Consider the following 16,230-nt stretch of genomic DNA (forward strand, 5'->3'; position numbering starts at 1 on the left):
TTGGCGCCTTCTTACCCTCACTGTCTGCACTCTGTGGTGGCGCCTTCACAGGTGTGTTGTGCTGGAATGGGTCATATGTTGGTGTCCAGTACTGACCTCTATCTTGTTGTTTAACATCGCATTCGATGTGTCGTGGGCAGATCGCGTGTCCTCATCACACGAATCGGTGAGGGGGATGGACAACAGCAACTCCTTGTCCTGCTCCATCGAGTAGGCTATGTGTGCTACCAGATCGCACGTGGCCACTGCTGGTTCAGATGCGCTGGAGGCTTTTGCTGCAGGTCTCGGCAAGATGGCAGCCCAGGTTGCTACAGGTCCGGACGTGGCAGCAGAGCTTGGCTCGACCCTGTTGAACAAAGATGAGGAAGCATTCGACTTGGACCAAGATGCGAAAACATTGAATAATAATAGTAACAATAAAAGTGCTTAGAACAGAGAAAGATATGATATGGGATACTTACTTTTCCGTTAAATTCTGTTCTGCATGACTGTGCTGGAGTGCAACTGCTATTGGTGCTTCATTGTTCTTCTTCTGCTGCTGTTGCCGACTGGACAAGACTGGGGTCCCAGAGCCTTGCTTATATCTCCTACAATGATGTCGCCAGATACTACCAAATACTAAAATACTGCAATCTAACATGTGACTGGTTTAAGGGTTCCTATTGGTTCTTGCCATTTCCCCCACCCCAGAACGCCATCTTGGATTGCAACATGGAACGGATGACAGCGCTCTCTGGTGGTTGTAGTGTATACTAGATCCGTTGGGCCTCGCGGTGAACACACTGTCTCCCGATATCTTGGATAACAGTACTTGCGTCATCAGCTGACATCATGTCTGTCATCATGAACGTTAGTGCCCTCTGCTGGTGGTAGTCTGTATTAGCTCAGTTGGAGTCCGGACCTCATGGTGAACACGCTGGATGGCTGTACTGCATGAAATTGCTTAAATAAAGACTGGTGCATGCAAATTGGTAAGGACTTATGCCCAGCACTAGTCGAGTCCTTTTACCACAAACCCCCAGGAGGAGGTGGCGGTTGGGTGACTTAGGTTAGTGGAGGTAGTTCTTTCTTTCGTTCCATTTCCTTAGCTTAGTAGAGACACACGGATTGACCTTTCTTTACCACCAAAGTTCAAACTTGGCGCCAGTTCCTAGTAAGAGGTGACGGTCGGATGACTTAGGTTAGTGGAGATAGCCCAAGTGACCTATCTTCCTGAGAGTTAGTTTAGTAGAGATAACCATGGTATGATTCATTATCCTGCTGGAATTTGAACTTTCTGCCATTGATTTTCACAGTGCAAATACTGATCTATAAAATTACGGGCGTGCAGCCGCATAAATTTGACTTCTTCTTCTAATATTTAGGTTGAATGCCGTCTAGCCATCTTCGGAGTGAGCCGAGGTGACTCACTCTGAAGAGGGCTGGACGATATTCAACCGAAATATTAGAAGAAGTCAAATTTATGCGGCTGCACGCCCGAAATTTTATGGTTCCCGCCATTTTTCTGGGGGAGGGGGTTAGATTAGTGGAGGTATCCCAATTGACCTATCTTCCCAGCAAAATCCGCCATCTTGGATGATGTCACAGCCACCATCTTGGATGATGTCATCGCCACTATCTTGGATACATCTGGAAACAATGCAGAGTGTGCCAGAATTCCCCCTTGCCCCAATACTAAAAGGCAGTGAATATCGATGTGGACAAACAAGAAATGAATGCATCGAGCAGGTTGCAGCCAACCTTTTGAGAACGTGGAATATCCTTCTTTACGAAGCGATCATGTGCAGGATGACTATAGCTAAGTGTGCCAGAGGTCCTGGTTGGTTCATAACGCAGAACAATGTAGGGTTGTACTGTGGTTCTGAAACTGCATTAAACATGTCTCTTCACTACCTACTTTAGGGAGTCAGTGAAGACTGGAGCACGACAAAGACGGTAATCACACTAAGCAGCAACTATATCGCGAGTTTGCTTTCTTACACGAGGTTGTTTTTATTCTTGTTAATGAGCGAATTGTCGTGTAGGGTCAACGGTCACTTATTTCTTATTGTATCAGGACTTGAAATATTGAAAATATTGATGCTGGAATTGGGTTCGAACTCAGATCTCTCTTTTCTCTGGGTTTGACGCCTTTGCGACGATGTATTTCCATCGTTTCACTGTTTCCCCAAGATCCCCAACTCCTCGAGATCTCCACAAGGAGGTAGTGTTTCGGTTCGAATCCTGATCTGACACAAAAGTTTCCATTGTGTCATTTCAACCTGTAGCATGCTCACACCAAATTACAAGTGACAAATGGTTATGATTTTTAACACCTCTCAGAGTGTTTTCAACAACAACGTTGGCATCGTTTCGACTCTCAATCAGACACAGAACTTTTCGTCGTATCATTTCTGGTTGAAACATATCACTATTAGTCACAGTTGAAACGAATTCGAGAGTCAAAGTCTCTTCGTGCGTGGTAAGCGACGATTCCCAAGGTTCGACGATTCGAGGGTTCGATTCCCACTCAGAACAGAACTGTAAGTCATGTTTTTTTTTTTTTTTTCAGACATGTGCACACCACACTACTGGTGAAATAAAGCGATTTTTAACGTCTACTCGTGACTAGAAGTCAACGGACGGCGATAGGTACTGGGTTGAAATCCTGATAGGTTAAAAAAATTTCATGTTATCATTCCAGTTTCAGCCTGTTCGCTATTGGTGAAAAATTACGGTTTCTAACATTTAACTGTGTTTAGTTAACAGTCCAGTTAGATGTTAGGTTCGCATCCGCATCCATCAAAAAACTTTATGCCGTGTCATTTGAAATTTAAACATGAGCACACTTTGTTACTTGCAACTGAAACTATATTTAAGAGTTTCGTAGTTAGTTAACAGAAAAAAAACAGTTACTGGCGACGTACAGCAACAGGCAACAACTGCAACAGGAGTCCGACACAGAAGCGGCGGGAAGCGCACCAATCACAACCATCACGCCCACACTGGGTACGAAGGTGAATGTTTAAGAATGCCGCGTGCACGGTGCAGTCACTTCAAAAATTCTGGTAAAATAGTTTTAAGTTGAAACTTGGTTTTCTGAATGTGATTCACTGTAATAAATTTGAGTTTTCAAGCATAATGATTGTGTCACATCCACTAATATGTTTTCCGAAATTTGCATTAACGTGATATTAATTTTTATCTGCAATGGTATCCGTAGGGAGTAGTTATGTGTTGTGGCCTTTTGAAGTAACCATTTTGTATAGTCAAACGATTGTACCGAAAAGAGAGCAGAGGACCTGCAAGACAGTAACGTTATGTGTGTTGCATACAAATCAGGCGAAACGCAGTGCAGGACGTTGGGATACTTTCGAGGACGATAGTACGTTACTCTACTTGAACACACGAATCTGCGTTTTTCTTTTTTTCGGAGGATAATTTTGTGGCTTCAGTTTCTTTCCAAAACGTGCAAGTTATGATTTCTATTTGCGAGATCGCTAGCTCGCTCCACGTCTGCTGGAACGCGATCCTTGGCGTGCAGGGAGCGTGGCAGGTTTGCTGTGAGTGTTGTGGAGGCCTTCTTCCGGGGCACAGTCTGCCAGTAAAGCAGGTGGACACCACAGGTCTGACCCGCGGGGCATCGGGCGGCTGTCTGTTCTGCCGCCCGCGTGGCTGCCGAGCTGGTCTGGCTGAGCGACGGAAACTGGAGTGGACACATTACTACTTTGGCCGTCCAGGTCTTGAGGCGAGAGATGGGTCATCGTCATCCATACACCTTCTGGCGGCTCCAAATTTTTCACTGTTGGCTGTCCCGCAGCGGTTTTCTATGCTCGGTGAGCTATTTTTAGTTAGTTGCTTCGTGCCGAGACCACGCGGCATTCGTAAACACTGACCTTTTGTACCCGCTTTGAGTGTGGTGATTGTGACTGGTTCGCTTCCAGCCACTTCTGTATCGGACTCCTGTAGCAGTTGTAGCCTGTTGCTGTATCTGGCCAGGCGTCGCTAGTATCGAAACGTAATCGCTAACGTTTGGTAATTGTCATACAGTCATAATTTCATTGTGTGCTTTAAATTATTGGGTTTTGTAATTTTCTTGTATGTTCATTATCATGAAATGTGACGTACAGGGCATTTTTCTGGCCTAATAACTTTTGTGCTAAATCAAGTTGTTTTCTTTGGTTATTTCAAGCCCGCAAGTTTATACGCCTCACCGGGACAGGTCTTATTGCTCGTGTTTTTGTAAGTCACACTTCCAACCAAATTTCTGTTTACGTAGGTGAGGTTCACCAGCAAACCGTTCGAGTGTTCCTCCCACCTGTGTTTTCCGACTCACGCGACAGTGCTCACATTTCCAATTTCCCCCTCGTGGCGCGATTCAAAGCTGAAGCTCAGTTGTCCGCTGAACTTCTTTACTATCAAGTGTAAGTGGGTATGGTTGCCTTGGCCAGTTAGCTTGTTATCTTCTAGCGATTTTTCACGAATATTTCTCTACGGTATTAGCATGTAATCTGATACGGGTTACCCGTTCTACTTAAAAACTGCTTCTCTGTTCATCAGGCTATCACTGTACGTTAGTGCCTTGGGGCTTGTACCCACCGATTGCTTAGGGAAGGAGGGGTGTGGTGAGCAGTGTAACCGGAGTGCCCTAAGTAATTTCAGGACCGTTCATCGGGACCACATTGCCCAAAGTGTGGTGGTTTCATATCTAGCAGCTCTAACGTTCTTTGTTTCCTTTCAATGAACTCCTCCTTACGTAAACCTCAATAATATGTTTTATTTTCACAGAACACGTTCTAAAAATGTTTGTGGTTTACCTATTTTAATATTGTTTTCTCCAAAGCTTCGAAGAGATTGTGGTGTAACTTTAATTGGTGAAACATTACGTTGCTTCTTTTATTAAAATTTGCTGTAAATATTTCAACAATAGTAGACAGTGGCAAACAAGATTTATATATTTTTGGAAAGAGAATAACATTGTAAATGTAAAATTTGGTGCTAACTTTTTCGTTCGATTAGCAGTGACTGTTCTTAAGTAATTTTATTTCATTTAACAGTTTAGTCTCGATATGCCAAGGGCCTGTTGGGTTAAGTAAGATTGTTATTTTGCTGACACGTGTCAGGAAAAATATTCATACGAATGATGTTCAGCCCTTATTTGGCCATAGCAGTTTTTATAAAAACGTAAGCTTTTTGTAAAAGTGGTCTTTCATTCTCACTTAAGCCTGAATAGATGATAACGAGCCCTTACAAGTGCATTCTCAAAAGTTTTATAGCGTCTGTGCCTCTTATTTGTTGGTATCCAGATGCTGTCGCTGTGATTCGAACGTTCGGTTAGATCCATAATGTGTGTCATAAATTGAGCATCCCGTAGCAGACGGGGCAGTCAGCGTCAGGTAGTTCGCATCTCCTGAACCGGTGACCTACGCTCTCCGTCTGACACAACTTGCTCAGGTTTTCCTGCTGTTAATCTCAAATGGTAGGTTTTTTTTTTTTTTTTTTTTTTTTTTTTTTTTTGCTACAGTGGCTGCGGTTCTTTGCTGCTGAGTCTGCCGTACACGCTCCACTATATTTGACAGCCGCACAACGTTTTATCATCGTATGTCGTAGTGTTCGTCATTTGGTAAAATTGCATACATGGCCGTTTAAATTGGAATAGTATTTCCGATTCGTTTTGCTGTTTACGTGCATACGACATACAGTTGGCTTGTAGACAATGTTCTATTCTCGTGTTTTATAATTTTCTAATGTTTTGTGTTTTATGATTTTTGATTCTAGCCAAAATTTCATGTGTGGCTATTGAAATGAGAGGATTTGGTGATTCATTCTCGTGAGAGTGTGTTAAACGTGCGGACAGAAGGAATTACAGAACAATACAACTTTTTCCAATGCACGGCGTTGTGGTACAGTAACCAGTGGTAACAATATGAAAGACCAGACAGTCTCGGTTGCAAAACTGCATTTTTATTTCATTTATCTTCCAGTTACAGCGAGCCGGAGTGGCCGAGCGGTTCTAGGCGCTACAGTCTGGAACCGCGCGACCGCTACGGTCGCAGGTTCGAATCCTGCCTCGGGCATGGATGTGTGTGACGTCCTTAGGTTAGTTAGGTTTAAGTAGTTCTAAGTTCTAGGGGACTGATGACCTCAGAAGGTAAGTCCCATTTGAACCTGCAATCACAAGTTTCTCTTTATACAAGGGATCTACAAATTTACTGGCAAAATATGCTGTTAAGCACGCAGGACACTGCGCATACAAATGTCCCAGCAGCAAACCATCGTGCTCTGAACTTGAAAAAAAAAACCATTGTGTGGTGTCTGACATAGAAGTTGTTAAATACACGGGAAGCCACGCGTAGATCACTCGAAAGAATTTTTAAAAGTTTCTCGCGCGGCGAGACAAGCGGCGCCGTCCACAACCGACTACCTGCTGGGGCTTTCACATGGTTTGGACGGGATTTCCGTCGTATTTGACGATTTGTACGTCGTACACCGCACAAAGTTATTCTTAATTGTGACCACGGTGGTTTCCTAATGGACATATGTATGGGCAGCAACCTGTTAGTTTCAACACCGTATTTTTCCAGCCAGTCTGATGCCTCGTATAAGGCGACACTTGTCAATGGAGGATAAATGAGATAAACATTTCAGTTTTGCAACCGGGGGGACTGTTTGTTGTTTCTTAACAAACAGTCCCTCCGGTTGCAAAACTGTAATTGCTGTCAGGGACGTCCCTGGTAGAGCAGGAGTGCGACCAGCCAGCGGCGCCGACTCCCGCCGCCGCCTCCACCGCCCGCTGCCGCCGCGTCGCCGGGGCGCCGGTACTTAAGCTCCAGGCGGGCGGCGCTGCTGGGAGTCGGCGAGCGTCGTTCGGCGTCTGTTGTGTCCGCGAGTCCTGCCGGAGAAGGAGAAGGTCTGTACGGTGCTGTGCCGTGCTGGGCGCGCCGGCCGCCGCTGCGCGCCTGCGCTCTGCTGCCGTGCGTCTCGGGGCAGAGCTGTCGTAAGAAGAGCCGCGACTACTCTGTCAACAGCTCTTTGTAGGTGCTAAGTCTTTCGGTCGTTTCGATGCTGCCTCCGTCTTTCGCTATCCTCTTTCTCATTTCTACGTATCTATTTACACACGAAACCTGTTTTGTAAATCTTCTTCGCCAGTCTTGTAACGGCCTCGTCGCTACTGCCGTGGGGGCCGAGATGCCACTGTCGTTATGGTAGGCCGAGTTTGTGAGTTCTTCAAACGACTTCTGGTGCGATACAACGCTAAGACGATTTCTCCCTGCCACTATTACACAGCTATGCCCCAGAGTCAGGCAACAGGATAGGAGAACGAGGGCTCTACAACACTCCAATAAGTTAGTAACAAAGTCACAGAAATGAGTTAAAAGTTTTCCTTATCTTTGTGAATAGTTGAAAAACGAAGTCTGCAACACTGCATGTACCGCGTGATCAAACAGTCAGTATAAACTTGAAAACTGAATAAATCACGGAAAAATGTAGCTAGAGAGGTACAAATTGACACACGTGCTTGGAATGACATGGGGTTTTATTAGAATCAAAAAAATACAAACGTTCCAAACTTGTCCGACAGACGGCGCTTCATCTCATCAGAATAGCAATAATTAGCATAACAAAGCAAAGACGATGTTCTTTACAGGAAATGCTCAATATGTCCATCATCATTTCTCAACAATAGCTGTAGACGAGGAATAATGTTATGAACAGCACTGTAAAGGATGCCCGGAGTTATGGTGAGGCATTGGCGTCGGATGTTGTCTTTCAACATCCCTAGAGATGTCGATCGATCACGATTCACTTGCGACTTCAGGTGACCCCAAAGCACGGACTGAAGTCTGGGGACCTGGGAGGCCAGGCATGACGAAAGTGGCGGCTGAGCACAGGATCAACAACAAACGACGGGCACAAGAGATCTTTCATGCGTCTAGCAATACTTTTTTTCCTTTGTTCTAATAAAACCCCATGTCATTCCAAGCACGTGTGTCAATTTTTACCTCTCTGTCCACATTATTCCGTGGTTTATTAAGTTTTCAAATTTATACTGACTTTTTGATCACCCGGTAATATAACACAAAAAAGAGCACTCGGTGGCTATGTGCAAATAATCGTAGGTTAACTTCACGGTACATAGCAAATGCAATTTACAACTGTCCGTTCACTTCTAAGGGTTCACTAAACGACGTTCCCTGTCTCTAAGTCATCCCTAGACTATGATCTGTAACCAAGTGTGGAGAGAACTCTCTTCTGTCTTCCGAGGACTCTTCTGTCCGTTGTCGTCCGGTCATTGGCGGATTGTATTCCGTCGGCAACTGGCCGAGGCCAAGTCAGTATCTTCACCGTCAGCGCCGCCCGTGGTGCTGGTGGAACTCGCGCGACTGTCCAGTCTCTACGGCACTGCCACGAGCTCTCATCTTTGCGCCTGCTGTGCTTTTGCCCTGGCTACGTCTTGTTCGGACGACACAGCGTTCTGTATACTGTTTAGCGCATTCTACCACTCGGGCTGCCTGTCTCGACACGCTGCGTATGCTCCCAGAAACAAGTGGACTGCAGCTAGATGCCGCCGCAGACATACGTCTGACTTGTCCCGTGCTGTAATAAGTGTTTCCCACGAACATCTATAATCACCTATTCTTCATAACACTGTAATTTCCCCATTACGTATTTCTGTACGACATTTAGACCAAATTTCCTTCCTACTCTATAAAAGGCTACGTATTGCCAACACTATGTACCAACAAGTTGTTATCCAACTTAAACTCGCATGCTATCCTTTGACTAAACAGAACCTCATTTGAATTCCGCTGTAACCGCTCTCAATACAACTTGTCTCTATATCAAATGTGCAACAGAAGTAAAACCATTATCTTGTCGTAATCAAAATTTTCACTTTCCTCGCGCCTTGACAACATTTCAGCAGATTTCTCGAAAGCACAACAGCAAACAGTAAGCAAGCAGCGGCTAAGCTAGATTTCTATTTTCAAATAAAATTTCCAAACAAAATTCGATCTGTTGCATACCACAGAGTACAAAGTGGCAGTGTATTACGATAACCCTCCTTTAAACAGCGAGATGGGAACAGTAACTATGAGTATGAAATAATATTCCGAGACAACGATTTTAGAATGAAGTATGTATTCAAAAAGACAGAGTAGATCTTCGCGCGATTTTCGCATATAACACTGGTCTGAACAATACGAACCTAACAAAGTGAACAATGATTTAAAAAAGGTACAATGTCAACACATAATATCAAAAAAATAGATTAATCACTTGATATGTTAATGCATGACGCAGGAAAGTGGGATGGTTTATCTCTCAGTTCTGAGCAAGTGAACGAAGTTAAGTATCTGACAATAATCATTCCTTCTAACTAGCTGCGCTGTGCTGCAGTCTTACCTAAATCTCCTTCTCTGTTTTTTAAACAATAAGGTTATTCAAAATTTATATTGCGTTTTGCCTTTCCATATATACATCATATCCATCCTTGCTGTTCTCTACAAAAAAAAATTCTTTATTAACTATTTCCTTCATCTAACAGATAAAATCACAAGTCAACGTCGCACTGATGAATACGTCCACCACCTACCACAATATAACCAAAAATATATCAGACTATGCAAGGGCAAGGACTGTGCCACAACAAAACCAAAAATTGTTTAATGCAACTTGCTCTCTCTCTCTCTCTCTCTCTCTCTCTCTCTCTCTCTCTCTCTCTCTCTGAGGTGAACTCCGATAACTTACAAAAATCAAAATGCGGGTCCACCTTACATATCCTCCAACTTCTCCGAGAAGAATTTAGTATGAAAGTCATTTCGGATAGGAATGAGTCCATGACAAAATTCTAAACGTTATGGATAGGACCATGCAAAACATGTTACAAAAACAGAGAGACAAATAGCTGCACAAAAAGAAAGAACTATGAGTAAAAATTATTTACAAAAATCAAGAACATGGAAGTGAAGTAATTAATAGAATTTAACCACAAATACGCTATCGTTTTGTATGCTGTCTATGAAAACGTTCTGTACAGGGCTATTTTGAAAGTTTATATATCACATTTTGTATCGTAGTAAGTAGTATTGGTGATCTACTCTGTTTTCGTAGCACACAGGAAGTAGGTTAGAGAATGTCTATATCACACAAGACACACATTTCTGAATGATAGTACATACGGCAGCAGTAATCTGCACAATGAGAGTAGATAGAAGAGTGTTCTTGTCTCAAACGACCAAATTTTCTCGATCTAATTGCAATTTGTCACTGTTGTGGGAAATTACGTTTCAGCAGTGAGGCTAAGCACAGATCTCAGCTGTCAACCCCGAACATGCAGAAACAGTAAAATAAGCAGTAGTACCAACTGTAAGCAGGCTGTAGATCCATTGATAATTCCAAAGCCATCTTGCAGTGTCGAAGATTTCCTAATAAAATTCAGCTGCAGCTTGTATAGGTGAAATACACCAACATTTGGCAGAGAATGTTCCATTATATACAGACGTATTTCTTCTGCTCTGGCAAGTCTCTTAAGTAATACGATGTCTAGTTATATTTCATCCTTTAGTTTGTGCACCTCTTAATCATTTTACCTATAATTTCATCAAACTTCCAAAAAATACAACTGTTTATCTCTCTGCTTCTTTCTGCCATATATTTCATACATTCTTATAAGTCCACGCTATTTAGCTCCACAGCCCTCCTTAAGGAGGCCTACCTAATCACATTCATCCGATATTTACCCTACCTGATTAACCAGATTATTTCATCACAAATTCTTCTTCGTTACCATTTCTTTGCTCATGTTTATGTTGTACGATTTCCTCTCTTACCTTTTTCTTTTGCTTTCTCCTTAACGTCTTTCATGACTTCTTACAAATCTTTCATGTCTTATGAGGGCTCGCTACAGTACTAAACTCAACATAATTGTTGTACTAATGGTGCCACATCCTATGGTAACAACTTATACAGACAGTATACATTATAAAGAAACTCAACAAATACAAAAGTGTAAGAGGCAAATCCAACCTGAAAATTCCTTAAGTTAAAGCCATGCATATTATTATGTGAGATCATATGTAAATAGACGTATAGTCTGAAATGTCAAACATGTTCGTAGAAAAATATATAAAAAAGAATATTATCTTATGCCATGACAAAAAGAATAAAGTTGAAAAGTGTCCCACACACTTCCTGCACCTAATTTCTCTTATTGTTTTTCCCCCCTCATTCTAAGTAGACTGCCTGTCTCACGAGTCATGAATTTCATCTTCAATTCCAAAAATTCGCAAATACGTAGAGTAATGGACAACATTGTTATGCTATCGTTTCATACATATGTAAAGTTTATCTGTTAGACAAAGAAAAGGATAATTCATTCTACAGAATTCAGTAGAAGCTAGATTTTGAGTGCAAATAACTATATACAAATCAGAAAAAAATGTTATTCATCAGTATAAGCAAGAAAATAGGAGCCACCACAAGGAAAAGCCACAAACAATGCTGAGACAGCGTGTCACGGTACAGAGCAGCGTTAGTGCTGGTCCAGATCTTTGCAAAACATTTTTAATGCGCAAATGGAGACAAAAACATACAGTTCTCGAATTACTGTAAAATTTGCGTAACTTTCAAATGCTACGTTTTTCCCATGGAAAAAGACACTGTATTTTTAGTTAAAAGTTAAATAATTTGCATGAGATAATCATAAAGACCCACATCAAAGAAGTAAGTGTGTTACCTTCATTCACTCTTGCCATCTAATCATATCTTTTCAAAAAGACTTACCTTATATGCTTACAAACATGAAATGCATCCACATGGCATACAAATTTTTATATCGAGAAACAGGCTACCTGTGCCCTAATTATTACTCACTTACTCTCTCCCCACATTAATCACTGTAATTATTGCCTCATTCTACTGTAGTATGCATCATACATCTCATAACTGCCATCTTGTGTACCTAACATAAATCTCATTATCCTATTACAACATTAATCATATTCGTTGTCTTTGTTCCAACACACACTTCAAAAAACAATTCACTGCTCTGTTTTCTTTCACTTATTTCCACATAAACAACACTTCATAGCTATAATTGCAAGTACTTCACTTCAGGAAACACAACTTCATTACCCCACAATAGATCCTGAAAAACTTATTACATCAAAATACCTATTACTCTTCTTTCCAGACAACACAGTTACCATCGGAACAGCCTTTATACCTCATGAAAAGTGGTAGAAAATGTTATATATCTTTGTATTGTTATCATTGTGTAAAGCCAAAAAATATTTCTCTGGCGAACAACTCATTGCTGGTAACCTATGTATGCTCTCGGAACTGGTTTAAAAAATACCGCCAATGTTCTTTGTATCAGAAATTATTTGCAGCTACACGGATTCTAGATGATACTGCCAAGTTCGCAGCAACTTGTTTAGTGTTAGCATCGTAGCAACAAATCGCTCGATTTGTTGCACGATGAATGAAGTCTGCTAAGCGACAAAAAGCATCCGATTCTTGTCAAAAGTCGCCTGCAACCGACGGGAGTCGCTCTGGCATGTGGTGCAATAGCATCGCCAACAGTTGCTGTGTGCTGTAATGCAAGAAATATTTTAGAAACAGTTAACATGTAGTTCTATTATCTGGGTACAACTTTCACGAGTCACTGTCCTGTATTGCCTCCTCGCCGTTGATTTCACTCGGGTTTGGTGACGTGACTTCAAGTATTTCTATCTGTCACACTGCGCTTGCCTTCCACAATTTTGCCACCGTGTATTGTGATATTGATTGCTGTGACAATGCTGGTTTTGACTATATTTGTCGCTATTTGCATAATTGTTGCCGTGAGGAGTATTTTGCAGATTTGATCTGCCTGAATCGTGCCCATGAGTATTTACATGATTACCATATGAATCAGAGTAGTGTTAGTGGTAATTTTGGTTGTTATGATAATTTTGATTACACCTGTTCTCATTACCGCAATTCGTGTGATGTCTGCTATCATGTTCATAGTCAGAGGTCCGGAAATTACTTCCGTGACAATAATCATTATTCCACTGTCTGATTTGTTACGTCATATGGACGATGTCGGTTATCCCGTCTGTAAGTGTTTCTGTGGACATGTCTATTATGGAAGTTTCCATAGTTCTTGTTTTCACGGGGCACAGAGGTGTCTTAGTTTCTGTTGTGATTTTTGATGTTTTCTCTCGTTAAGCTACTGTCACCTTATAACTCAAATTCTTGAAATAACGTTTGAAATTCTTCTAAATCATCGTTACATCTGCCAGCCAAAATTACGTCTCTCAAAATTGTAGGTAACTTTGTTACACAGATGCGAATTAGCTCTTCGGTTTTACGGATTTGATAGCTACTGATTTCTGCGAACCATGTCTTCAAAGTATTTTGCTGGGCTAGAGAAGTCAAAATTTAGTGACATGATTTGGGTGAATGTCACGGTTAAAGCAGGCTCAGACATGGTAATTGGATGTCTCTATAGGCCCCCGGGCTCAGCAGCTGTTGTGGCTCAGCACCTGAAGAATAATTTGGAAAATATTTCGAGTAGATTTCCCCAGTTATAGTTCTGGGTGGAGATTTTAATTTGCCGGATATAGACTGGGAGACTCAAAAGTTCATAACGGGTGGCAGTGACAAAGAATTCAGTGAAATTTTTTAAAGTGCTTTATCTAAAAACTACCTTGAGCATTTAAACAGAGGACCGACTCGTGGCGATAACGTATTAGACCTTCTGGTGACCAACAGACCCGAACTATTAGAAACAGTTAACGCAGAACAGGGAATCAGCGATCATAAAGCGGTTACGGCATCGATTATTTCAGCCGTAAATAGAAATATCAAAAAAGGTAGGAAGATTTTTCTGTTTAGCGAAAGTGACAAAAGGGAGATTACAGAGTACCTCACGGCTCAACACAAAAGTTTTGTCTCAAGTGCAGACAGTGCTGAGGATCAGTGGACAAAGTTCAAAACCATGGTACAATATGCGTTAGATGAGTATGTGCCAAACAAGATCGTAAGAGATGAAAAAGAGCCACCGTGGTACAACAACCGAGTTAGAAAACTGCTGTGGAAGCAAAGGGAACTTCACAGCAAACATAAACATAGCCAAAGCCTTGCAGACAAACAAAAATTACGCGAAGCGAAATGTAGTGTGAGGAGGGCTATGCGAGAGGCGTTCAATGAATTCGAAAGTAAAGTTCTATGTACTGACTTGGCAGAAAATCCTAAGAAATTTTGGTCTTATGTCAAAGCGGTAGGTGGATCAAAACAAAATGTCCAGACACTCAGGGACCAAAATGGTACTGAAACAGAGGATGAGAGACCAAAGGCCGAAATACTGAATGTCTTTTTCCAAAGCTGTTTCACAGAGGAAGACTGCACTGTAGTTCCTTCTCTAGATTGTCGTACAGATGACAAAATGGTAGATATCGAAATAGACGTCAGAGGGATAGAGAAACAATTAAAATCGTTCAGAAGAGGAAAGGCCGCTGGACCTGATGGGATACCAGTTCGATTTTACACAGAGTACACGAAGGAACTTGTCCCCCTTCTTGCAGCGGTGTACCGTGGGTCCCTAGAAGAGCGTAGTGTTCCAAAGGATTGGAAAAGGGCACAGGTCATCCCCGTTTTCAAGAAGGGACGTCTAACAGATGTGCAGAAGTACAGACCTATATCTTTAACGTCGAACAGTTGTAGAATTTTGGAACACGTATTATGTTCGAGTATAATGACTTTTCTGGGGACTAGAAATCTACTCTGTAGGAATCAGCATGGGTTTCGAAAAAGATGGTCGTGTGAAACCCAGCTCGCGCTATTCGTCCACGAGACTCAGAGGGCCATAGACACGGGTTCACAGGTAGATGCCGTGTTTCTTGGCTTCCGCAAGGCGTTCGATACAGTTCCCCACAGTCGTTTAATGAACAAAGTAAGAGCATATGGACTATCAGACCAATTGTGTGATTGGATTGAAGAGTTCCTAGATAACAGAACGCAGCATGTCATTCTCAATGGAGAGAAGTTTTCCGAAGTAAGAGTGATTTTAGGTGTGCCGCAGGGGAGTGTCATAGGACCGTTGCTATTCACAATATACATAAATGACCTTGTGGGTGACATCTGAAGTTCACTGGGGCTTTTTGCAGATGATGCTTTGGTGTATCGAGAGGTTGTAACAATGAAAAATTGTACTGAAATGCAGGAGGATCTGCAGCGAATTGACGCATGGTGCAGGGAATGGCAATTGAATCTCAGTGCAGACAAGTGTAATGTGCTGCAAATACATAGAAAGAAAGATCCCTTAACATTTAGCTACAATATAGCAGGTCAGAAACTGTAAGCAGTTAATTCGATAAATTATCTGGGAGTACGCATCAGGAGTGATTTAAAATGGAATGATCATATAAAGTAAATCGTCGGTAAAGCAGATTCATTGGAAGAATCCTAAGGAAATGCAATCCGAAAACAAAGGAATTAGCTTACAGTACGCTTGTTCACCCACTGCTTAAGATACAACGGAGAGCAGCGCGCTTCTTTACAGGATCATTTAGTAATCGGGGAAGCGTTACGGAGATGATAGATAACTCCAGTGGAAGACTTTGCAAGAGAGGTTCTCAGTAGCTCGGTACGGGCTTTTGTTAAAGTTTCGAGAACATACCTTCACCTCGAAGTCAAGCAGTATATTGCTCCCTCCTACGTATATCTCGCGAAAAGACCATGAGGATAAAATCAGAGAGATTAGAGCCCACACAGAAGCATACCGACAATCCTTCTTTCCATGAACGATACGAGACTGGAATAGAAGGGAGAACCGATAGAGGAACTCAGAATACCCTCCACCACACACCGTCAGGTTGCTTGCGGAGTATGGGTGTAGATGTAGATGTAGATTATAACGCTATGTGTTACCCAATTCATTGTCGCATCTGGATGTGTGCTACTGCTCTCGTGGAAAATCGCCTAGACGCCATAAATGTGTATGGCCAACAGAGTTTTCTGAGTATGAATGTAAACAGTCATATTTGTCCTTTTCGTCTTCGCGGTTAAGCTTATTTGAATACGCTCGTCTTTTTCATTCATAGTGTTCCTATAATACGTATTTTCCCTATTGATTTATCTCCTGGTTGTATTTAAAATTTGGTAATGACCGATATTGTGCTGTGCCTGAAAACTGTACTGGCGTTTTGTCATTTGACTGCACTGGTTGCGAGTTTTGAGTCAAGCCATCCATCCTTTCTTCAA

At 42.1% G+C, this 16,230-nt stretch overlaps 1 protein-coding gene across 2 annotated transcripts in view; it reads left to right on the top strand.

Moving 5' to 3' along the window:
• The first annotated feature begins 6,638 nt into the window (after positions 1-6,638).
• The window catches only part of LOC126272017 (cytochrome P450 6k1-like), a 181,915-nt gene continuing 172,323 nt past the window's right edge, over positions 6,639-16,230 (top strand). Inside the window, exon 1 of one of the 2 annotated variants that reach the window (XM_049974511.1) lies at positions 6,639-6,889. The gene's annotated coding sequence lies outside the window, so the exon portion shown is untranslated. Of the gene's footprint in view, positions 7,014-16,230 lie in introns of both variants that reach the window. The other variant, XM_049974512.1, reaches the window with a different exon arrangement.

Source organism: Schistocerca gregaria, chromosome 5 (assembly GCF_023897955.1).
Source record: "Schistocerca gregaria isolate iqSchGreg1 chromosome 5, iqSchGreg1.2, whole genome shotgun sequence".
NCBI lineage: Eukaryota > Metazoa > Arthropoda > Insecta > Orthoptera > Acrididae > Schistocerca > Schistocerca gregaria.